The 10560-nt window shown below is 38.7% G+C and overlaps 2 long non-coding RNA genes across 2 annotated transcripts in view; one reads left to right on the plus strand and one right to left on the minus strand.

Annotated features, from left to right (window-relative positions):
- Window positions 1–4207, plus strand: part of LOC146487889 (uncharacterized) — a 41009-nt gene extending 36802 nt beyond the window's left edge. The window contains exon 2 of the long non-coding RNA XR_014867713.1: window positions 3376–4207. This is a non-coding gene — a long non-coding RNA (uncharacterized LOC146487889). The remainder of the gene's footprint in view (window positions 1–3375) is intronic.
- Window positions 4208–7795: 3588 nt separating this feature from the next.
- Window positions 7796–8197, minus strand: LOC146487891 (uncharacterized). The gene is made up of 2 exons (XR_014867409.1): window positions 8022–8197; window positions 7796–7952 (listed from the first exon to the last, which is right to left on the minus strand). It is a non-coding gene; the product is annotated as an uncharacterized LOC146487891 (long non-coding RNA).
- Window positions 8198–10560: the final 2363 nt, after the last annotated feature.

A 10560-nucleotide genomic window follows, 5' to 3' on the forward strand; every position in this document is an offset into this window, starting at 1 on the left:
GCACGACGATATGCAAATTTCCCTTACAGTGTTTTTGATCGACGGCACAAATTTACGTCCGGTCACCCCTCCCCCCACCAAAAAAAAAAACAACAGCAAAAAATAAATAAATAAATAAATAAATAGAAAGAATGCCAAAATTTGGGCTGGTATTAGGTACTGAATGTGAAAATTTATCGGCTTGGAGAGGACTTATTTATTTCTGGAGGAGAGGTGGGTCAAAAATTCCAACTTCGTAACTTCTAATGGGAACGCTAATGCCCCAGATCAGCGACGTATCTTACATGCAGGCCATCCTAAACATCCAATAAGCAATGGATTTAAAAAAAAAAAAAAAACAAACCAAGGAAACATGGGCGGCTTATGTGGTTGCGTAAAACGATCGATCAGTAAAGCGCTTTTATTTTGTCCACTGTAAAACAGTCATAAAAGCGGATCAAAAGTCGTCCTTTTATCCCCCTATCAATGATATATTGTACCAAAAATATCTAAAGAAGATATAATGCCATCGCGACAATTAGCCGAAGCTACAAAAACAAACAAACAAACAAACAAACAAAAAGCGCGTATATCGCTTTTAAAACTACATTCGGTCAGCAGTTTTGCTACTCGCATTTCCGGTCTACATACGTTTGGTCGTAAACAGTTTATAAACAACGATTTCTTCGCTTCTCAACCATGCACCACGGAATGTACGGCTCGATTTAGCCAAAGACTTTATTCAGAATCGTCGCAGATATGCAGTTGCTCAGCTGTGATCTTGATGCATCTATTTAACATCCTGGATGGATTGTATTGATGAATTATTTCGATACTCGACACACGACTGTGTTTGACCTGTTCGACTGTTTTTTATTCGGGTTAATGCATCATCATCTTTGGTCTAAAAGTAGATGTTCGGCGAGGCTAGCCAGTTAGATTTGTCCTTTCCGCTAGAGTCTGTGCAAGATTTGGTCAAGAAAATGGAGCGGGCGAACTGAGGAGAGACCCATCCTATACGACAAAAGCATCCTGAAGAAATTCCCAAAAGTTGCAAGGTGGGCTTTGTTTTAATTTATATTTCATCAAATTCGTTGGCCAAAACCTAATCAATCAAATGTAGAGAACAGATAAGATGAATGAAAAAACCTCTGAAGCTGATATTCTCTATCTAAAGCCTGTTTGAACCAAACACTGGAGACCTCAACATTTCCAATTTTGCAATTTTTTGCAACTTGCCTCGGATGTCTTGAGTGATAAAAATCTGCGAGTGCGAGCCAAGGTGTGAGCCATGCGAGCCATGCGAGCCGTGCGAGCCATGCGAGTCACGCGAGTCATGTAAGCCACAGTATAAGTGTTAAGAATTTTTATTTGTTGTATTTACATTCACATAAGAACAAGACGAGAGCATCGGAACAAGATGAATAACATCGCAATATTTAATTCTTACAGTGGGACAACGCAAACCATCATATTTCAGTTTTTTGTTAATTGACACGTCAGGACTGATTGTTAGTGTTATTCCAATCTTGTAAGGTATGATAAATGAGTACTCAAAGATGAGCGAAGTCAATATTGTCGCACTAAATTCAATTTGAAAAGAAGCAGCGTAACAGAAGCATTTGCCGTCAGCTGGTGGGTCGAATGCTATCTCGAAACCAGCCTCTGCCACTCTAGTGGCGAGTTTTGAAGAAAGACTTGTCTAAGGGAAAGGACAACCACATGCAGCAGTCAGCCAACCGACAGAGTTCTGAGAACTCTGATTCTCGACTAAAGACTAAACCTGTTAAAATGGCGCGATTTATTCACCATTCTTGACGACAACACACGGAGATCGAAGTGCTGTTCTTTTCTTTTTTTTTTTTTCTTGAATGAAGTTCAACGTGGATATCAATGAATGACATGTGTCAATAGATACCTATTCGAGTAGCGGTGCAGCCGTATGTTTTTCTCGGATTTTTTTTTTCTGAAGTCTTGAACCTTAATAAATTTTTGCGTATTGTTTTATTTTTTTGCGCATCTTGGGCGATTTTGAATAGGCAAAATTCTCTCCAAAATTATAACGAAAAAAAAAAAAAAACAAAGAAAAAATTCGTCCAAAATTTTCTCACGCGAATGTAAATAAAACAAATAAAAATTCTTAACATTTGCACTGTGGCTCGCATGACTCGCATGACTCGCGTGACTCGCATGGCTCGCACGGTGGCTCGCATGGCTCGCTGGCTCGCAGATTTCGCAGACCCAAATTTCTCAATGGCATTAATACGAAACACAAAGCGGCGTGAAAAAATACTGGACAATGGTTTTCAATCGAATTGCGGTTCACATGCAAAAGTTTGCACAAATCCGAGCTACATCGAAAAACGGGCTGAAATTCGACATAAGTCGGTTATGCTCCCAGCCCTTCAATTGTTTGACTTTTCTAAAATTTACATTTTGCCTTGAGAGTGTCAAAAACAAAAAATTAAAGTCCATAGACCATTGGCAGATTGTTTGATGCCTAAAAGTTCTACTCAACAACTTTCATTTCAAGAGTCACACATTAGAATTTCATCCACAGACTTGGAATTAGAACATTACAGTGTAATAAACAGCAGCAACAGAGGGAAAGTACTGATCAATAGTGTTCATATGAATAGTTATGCTTAAGAACCCCATGTACAAACTTGAAAATAGAACCATCGTGTATAGTATAATGAACGGTGGCATGGGAAAGTACTGCTCATTAGCTTCCATTTTGAAGGGTTACGTCTAAGGATGTCTTGTACACATGTACACTGGCTCAAGAGTAGAACCTCCCTGTAGAGTGCACAATAAATTATACCACGGGAAACTGATAAATCGCTGAATAGCTCTCCCTTGTAGGTCACACATAAGGATTTCATCCTCAAACTTGAGTTTAGAACCACCTCATACATACCTCTTACTAACCGAGTTCTCGGTCCGTACTGTAAGTTACGGACCAAGTTTTTGCCCCGTTAATTTATGGTCCAAGTGCAAAGAGTGCGGGCCATAAATCAAGGGGAAAAAACAAAGATCCGTGACTTACAGTACAGACCTAGAAAACAAGTTTAGTAAGATATTTATTTTATCTCTGAGGTTAATCGGCCGCGCGGGTAAAGGAAACTTTCAAAGTTAGCGGGCTGTACAGTGAAAAACGGCCCTCAAAACTGACCAATCACACCGCGCTTTCTAACTAAGAGATATAATAAAGAATCTAACACGATACTACTAGGGGGGGAGGGGGAGTTGAAGAAACTTGTATTCATTTCTAAAGGCCAAATAAACAGTTATGCCTCCTTCCACCACTCATTTAAAAGTTTACTTGAGGAAGACAAGGTTTGCCTCAGAGTTGGTGCAGATTCTTACTACATTTGTTTTTGCTTTAACCTCCAGTCTTCCTGTGTCCTTCCTTTGGTGTGTCTCAAAACAGTGTAATCTTCCGCCTGGAGAAATGTGCAGTCCCACCATGGAACACAACAGTTCTTGTAGTTTGATAGTAAATCACAGGTTCAGTGTTCCTGGCGAGTACTGTGTTAATGTGGGCGTGATGAATGATGTGAGTGGTACCAACACATCTCTGATGGTGCGCATTCCAGGTAAGGAATCTGCTTGACTGTTTGCTTTCAAGTCAAATTGCAGGGAGGTAAGATCGCACATGATGGCATTTGAACTGTTTTGAACCTCCCACCCTTTGACTGCAGTGTAGTTAATCAGATGTAGCATGCAATCGCTAATATTGTTTTCACTTTTCACACATACATTGAGAGCTTAGTGAAAGCATTCAAGAACTGCCTGTAATCTACCTAAGTATGGTTATTTGTTGGAAACCCATTCGTGTCACGTCTATTTATTGTGATCCAAGGTAGTATTGGTTGAGATACATGTTGCCAAGAAAACTTTTTCAACAGCAGGCTTAACTGTTACCAACAGAAAAAGAAGAGAAATGCTTGATGTATAAATTTTTGGGTACCCTATTTGTTTCTAGATGTCCAAAGTAACAATGTCATGAATTTTCATACAAAGAACAAGCCACCGTTGATTTGAAATTTTTTTATTATTATTAAAAACCTTTCATTCCCATGGAAAAAGGACATATTTTTGCAAAATGTCAACTGCAAACTCCAACAGCAAATGTAATACACCAGTTGAAAGGTTTTCTTTGGGGAATTGCATGAACCATTTCAGCAAAGGCAAAGGAAGTAACAGACTAGATTGAAAAATGTCCCATTACATTGTGTTACATCCGGTCAGCAGTCGTGCTTCTCGGACTTCCGGCCTATGCGTTCAGTTTATTTACCATTCTTGGCTTGTCGACCATCGGAATATCTGACTCGATTTTAGCCAAAGACGTTACTTTGGATTGTTCAAAAGCATGCATTTGCTTTGTACATCGATCTCGACACATTTACTTTACTTCCTGGCTGAATAATATTGATGAATTTCGGTGCTCGACGGCAGAAATCGCAAGCATTATGACCATGTTTTGGACTTTGTCAACTATTCTTTGTCAAGTGTATGCGGGCTACTTGTATCATCACCCCTGGTCTGAAACACAGCAAACTGGGAGTAACTGTTAGTCTGTGCTAGATTTGGTCAAAAAGACGGAATGGCGTGGAGAGAACCACGCGACAAAAGCATCCTGAAGAAATTCCCAAAACCCGCAAGGTAGGTTTTGTATCAATTTAAATTTCATCAAATTTGTTGGCCAAAACCTTATTTACTAAATGTAGGTAGCAGACAAGATGATAAAAGATACTTTTGAAGCTGATTTTCTCTCTCTAAAGCCTGTTTGAGCTAAATACTAGAGCTCTCAAAATTACCAATTTTGCAATTTTTTGCAATTTGTTCCAGGTGTCTTCAGCACCCATGGCAAGAGTATAGTTTTCCCCAAATTGATTTTATAATATTTAGAAACGTCAATATCTATGTAATCTCTGCTGCTAATTTGGTTTATGTGGAAAGAGTACTTTCGGAGAAATAACGAATATTGTTGAGCTTGTTTTTCCTGCTTGTCTTAATGGCTGACAGGGAACATAGTAGGACGAGCATTTTCTTCTTGTTTATAAAACCCAAATTATTGTAACGGCAAATTTTATAAACTAGGAGAGTGGTTCTACCATCTGTATGAATTTCATTTGAATTGGTTCACATGCACCCGAGAACCAGACTCGTTTATTTTTACTTTTTGAGACTGGAACTTTTGCTCAAAACATGGTCCCAAGGCGGACGTCATATAGTGCGGTTACCATGGTTACGATACATCTGCCGATCCAAATATGGTAGTTTTTGTATATCCCCCAAGATAAACTACCTACACACAAAAATTGAAGAGAGGTTAAAATTTTTCATTTCCAACTTTGCTTCACTTTCCTGGAGAATTGCTCTTAATATTCCAATTGTTGTCCATAATATTCGCTTGAGATTCACAATACTATTTACAAGGCTAAAAAGTTAAAAAGATATCTTTTTAACTTTTTAGCCTTGTGAACAGTATTGTCAATATTCCCATTAATTATTTTCCAAGTGTTATATGCTTTTGTTTAAAATTCAGTTGGTTATAGACGTTCTACTTAGTCTTTTTGTCAATTGTTTAATACACTCGGAATCGTGGACTGCTTATGACCAACTCTGCATTGAAACTGAAAATCACCATGCCCATGTCAGTCCTACTTATCTTCAAACTCAAGTAGCGATTCAAACCATGGATAATAGAGAAAAGCCCTGACTCAGCTTTTTGCTGACCATGTTTCCAAAGAGAAAAAAAAACAAGGCAAACAACAACAACAACAACAACAACAAATGTTGTGGACGCGAGGCATTCTCCACCAGTTGCGGTATGAACCAAGGGATAAATAACGGGACACGTGTCCAAGAGCCCCATGGACACAGGTATGGAAAAGGAAGGGCATTTCCTCTCTAGGGGGCTGTGGGGCCTTCCAAAGCTGACTTAACCCCAGTACTCCCTGTGTTCTCACCCCAACAAACAAACCAACCATACGTATTTCTGAACGTAAAGCAACTCTATTGCTCTAGCTTTATCGTCACTTCTTTGCTAATTACCTTTTATATTACAAGTAAACATATTTGACAATTTGATAAAAAATGTATCAATTAAGGTACGCTGGTTATCCGCAGGTCTGCTATATAAATTCTTACATTTTAAAATACCGGTTGTCCCAAAGGTTCGTTCCTCTACTTTAAAAGCCTGCATTTAAACGCAATTTTACTCGATTACCGAATAATTTCAAATACCAGTTTGCAAGACTATTACCTTACATTTGTGCTACTTTATTTCTAAAACTTTCAATTTATTTTTATTTTCCCACCAAATTTGCGCGCACGCGTCTAATTTCCCGCCAAAACTGTAATTACTTTTTCAGCAGTTTTTTTAGTTGAGCTGCTGCACTCATCGAACCATTTTTTGTTCTCGTATGGAAAATGAACCATTTAAATGGTAAAGAGCTTACGTATTTGAGGGCCCAAGCTTATGCACTAAGAGTTAACGGATTCACAGTCAAAGAAATCGCTAAAAAGCTAGAAACATCTGAGCGTTGGGTTGTGAAATGGTCGGCGAAAAGATAAACAACGAAGTTTAAGACCAAAGGTAATCAAAGATGCAGCAATTCAAGTTTTGAAAAAAGCTGAATACAAGAGAGGGAATTCGGCAAGACAACTTGCAAGAGAGCTCGAAAGAAAAAGCCTTGATGAGGGTAAAAACTCTGTCTGGAGGTACATGAAAAACCAAGGATGGAGGGCACTTGGACGGCCAAAGAAGCCAGTCTCAGTACAAAGCAGCGAACCGCGTGTCTGAAATTCGCAAAGGCGTTTAAACATCTCACTGCAGAAGATTGGGAGGATTTCCTATTTTCAGATGAATGCCCCAAATACCTCTTTCAACTTCCAAACCCCCAAAATGACATCGTATGGGGCTCACAAGAGGAAAAAGTTCCGCCAGCTTACCGAGTTAAGAACAGCTCAAAATGGATAATCTGAGGTGGGATGACCGGACGTGACCAAGGGAGAACTGTAACTGCCGATTATTACATCGGAAACATCCTTAAGAAAGAAGTAAAGCCTTTGCTACGCTGCAGAAGTACAACAGAAGCTGTAGACAAGCGAAAACTGTTCAGCTCTACCAGGCAGATGACGCTGTTACAGGACGGAGCACCAGCCCACAAGGCAAAGGCTACCCAAGCGTGGTGCGGTAAAAACCTGCCGAATTTCGTCGCTAAGACGGAATGGCCAGCCAATTCGCCAGATCTCAACCCTGTAGAGAACCTTTGGAGAATCATGGATAACGAATGTCTACAAGGACCCTTCTCCTAAGAACATGGATCACCTAAAAAGACGCCTGAGACAAGCCTGGAAGAACATGAAGCCATCTACGCTGCGCGATTTATTGCATTCCATGCCATGCAGGCTTCAAAATGTGATAAAAAATAAGGGGGGGGGGCACTCAGGATATTAAATTTTGGAAGACTTGTGCTTAGTTGAAATATAATTGCTTTGTTTAAATTGTGTATAGAAATAAAGCTGCGTTCTTGAGATATAACCATTTAAAATAAAGGAACGAACTTTTGGGACACCCTGTATATACAGTGGAACCTCTCCTTACGGACACCTCGTTAATACGGACATACACCTCTCTATTACGGACAGTTCACTTGGTCGCTGAGAGACCGAAATCCATGTAAAGCTTACCTCCCTAAAACGGACACCTCTATAATACGGACACTTATCCCTGTCCCTTTGGTGTCCGTAAAAGAGGTTCGACTGTAATTGATGAGAACCACAAATAACAAAACAAGTTTAAATAAAATATTTACTTATAAAGTAATATAACGAACTGGGTTCTCTTGGGATTGCTCTAAAAATTGTAACTACAAAAAAATATCTACCAGTAACACACTCATACCACCAACCTCGATCCCAGGGTCTCTCCTCTTCACGTCCCAGGGAGCGGAGAGACCCTGGGAACGAGTTTGTCTTGCAACCTGTTTTCAATGCCAAAGTAGGGAGTACACAGTTCTGGCCTTGACATTTTTAAGACATCCTAACTCTCACACTAAGAGTACATATTTAGAGTTTATCTCTTGACATAACTTATAGTAAATAATTATCTCTGGCATTTACTTCATATAATCAACTCCCATTATTGCGGACACCCTCAGGACCGCGATTTAGCGTCCTTAATAGTGAGAGTCCGTAACAGCACGAATTTGGGGTGAGCGCGGGCTCATTTTCCCGAACAGCGGCTGGTAATCGAGCTTAACCTAACAGCATAATCCCATTTTTATATATTTCGAGATAAGGAAAGTATAATTCACTGGTAATGTTAGAGAGATTATGCACCACGCTTACGACAAATGTGAAATTCGCGTTTATGTTTCTTGAAAACAAAATGAGTACATAGATGAGAATAATGCAAAATAATTCTGGCCTTTGATACTTTTTGTTTTCTTCTTGAGTGGATGTCGATGATGCTCATCCATCTTTATTTACAAATAACATCTTTATTTACAATTTTTTCCTTAACTTTGTACAATACAGGTAAACTTGAAAACTTATAAATAGTACAAGTTATGTTTGGATTACGTTTGACCGTCGTAATCATGTGTTAAGTTTTCAAGTTTCAAGTTTATTAAGCTTTCCAAAAGTTACTTACAAATGAACACCGCCTGCAAATAGCGAGCTAATCTAGGCAGGCGGTGTTAAGGACATACATAAACGAATTACTAGTTGAAGGCGTTAAAAAAGTCAGTTTTGGATACATTATTTGTCAAAAGAGTAAAAAGTAATGAAAAGTGAAGAAAAGTATTATGATTTATGATTGAATTATAATTAGGATGACTTTTTTATTTCAGAAATAAGAGTGCTAATGTCAGCATAACTGTCCAGAGTTTCAAAAGTTACAAATAGTAATGCTTGAATTTTCTTTTTGAATATGTGCTTTGGTAGTCTTCGATAGCTTTCAGCAATGCTTTTCCAAATTTTAGCTCCAACGATGGAAAAAGAGTTTTTATGACGATTGAGCCTAGAATAATTAATATAGTAGTTACCAGAAGATGCTGAGCGAGTATTATACTGATGTATGTCTTGTGTAGAAGTGAAAAGATTGCAGATATTTTGAGGTGCAGAATTAGTAGTTATATCAAGCATTAAGGTTGATGAAAGTTTGAAGTAGAGCATTGTGATTGGCAGAATGTTAGATTGAGCAAAATATGGAACCGCATGCGTTCTGAAAGTCAGAAAGTTGATCAAGCGAACGGCTCTCTTTTGGAGTATAAGAATTTTTTCTAGATGAGGTTTGGAAGCTTGGCCCCAGGCAATGAGGCCATAAGATATATAGGGAGAGGTTAAAGATATGTGAATACTTAGAAGTGTTTTTAAAGGGACAAAGTGTCTTAGTCTCGAAATAATACCAATATTTCTGCTGATTTTTAAAGCAATATAAATAATGCGGTGTTTCCAGGATAAATGTTGGTCAATTATTCCCCCTAAGTATTTAACATGATCCTTACGTTCAAGATCAACGAACGTTTTAGTGCGGCTATCATAGGCCTTAATGCGGATGTTTGAATTAATGCGTTTTTGATATGGATGAAAGATTATATAATAACGAGAGTTTATTTGCGATTAACCAGACGACAACCTTATTTAGTTTACAGTTGACGATAGTTTCGAGGGATTTTAGTATAACTACTCAATTTCACTGAGAAACTGAAAACAGCGAGCGATAAATGTAGTGTGAGATTTCGCTGTCGGTGGTTTGAACTTTACTGTTGTAATCTTTTAGTTTTGTACGATTTATTCTTGAACAGACGCTCTTTCCCAGAACCGGCGGGGCCTGGGCCCGGCTATCTAGTATTAGTATAAGTATAGTGAACACTCAGATAATCCATAAGCATCCATAACGCTTTTCTGATGCTATGAACTGAATTATCAAGAAATTGTGCTCCTTGGGTTCAGTAAAGGCCTAATGTCTTTAGCTCATACAAGTGTTCGTATATTGGCAGCTTTTTGTCCATAACACGCTAATTCTTACGCTGAGTAAGTTTTGTTTCTTCAAAGCATGCAACAGCGAGGAAAGCCGAACACTACTTTCCTCCTTGCGATCTAGCTTAAAACTGCTCAGTGTAAATTTTCTTCATTAAAAAGAAATTCTTCCTAGATAATTCTGAAAAAGTCACGAAGTTTCATGGCGTTTGCTCAAATTCTTAATTAAAAGTTATTCCGGTTCAAAAAAAGTCGCCGCGGGCATAATCCGTCTCCCCTCCCCCCTCGGTGAAAGTGAAACTACGAAAACTTCTGTATAGTTCCGGCCTTGTGTTCTTGCGTTCCTCCAGCTCTACATTCTGTACGTCCATTGAGATCAGTTTCGTCCTGTTTGCCTTTTTTCAAGGTGAGTGTTGTTGTTTTTTATTTTTTTTTACCTTATTCGATTTCAACTGATCAGTTTTAGTGACGTGAAAGTCGCTTGTCTACAGTCGTTTCCGTATCAACGGCATTTCGTAATTCACAAGGAATCTTCCTTACATAATCTTACTAAAAGTTTTGATAACAACGTACTCAGATACA

This window comes from Pavona decussata, unplaced genomic scaffold, assembly GCF_977016875.1.
Source record: "Pavona decussata unplaced genomic scaffold, jaPavDecu1.1 SCAFFOLD_12, whole genome shotgun sequence".
NCBI lineage: Eukaryota > Metazoa > Cnidaria > Anthozoa > Scleractinia > Agariciidae > Pavona > Pavona decussata.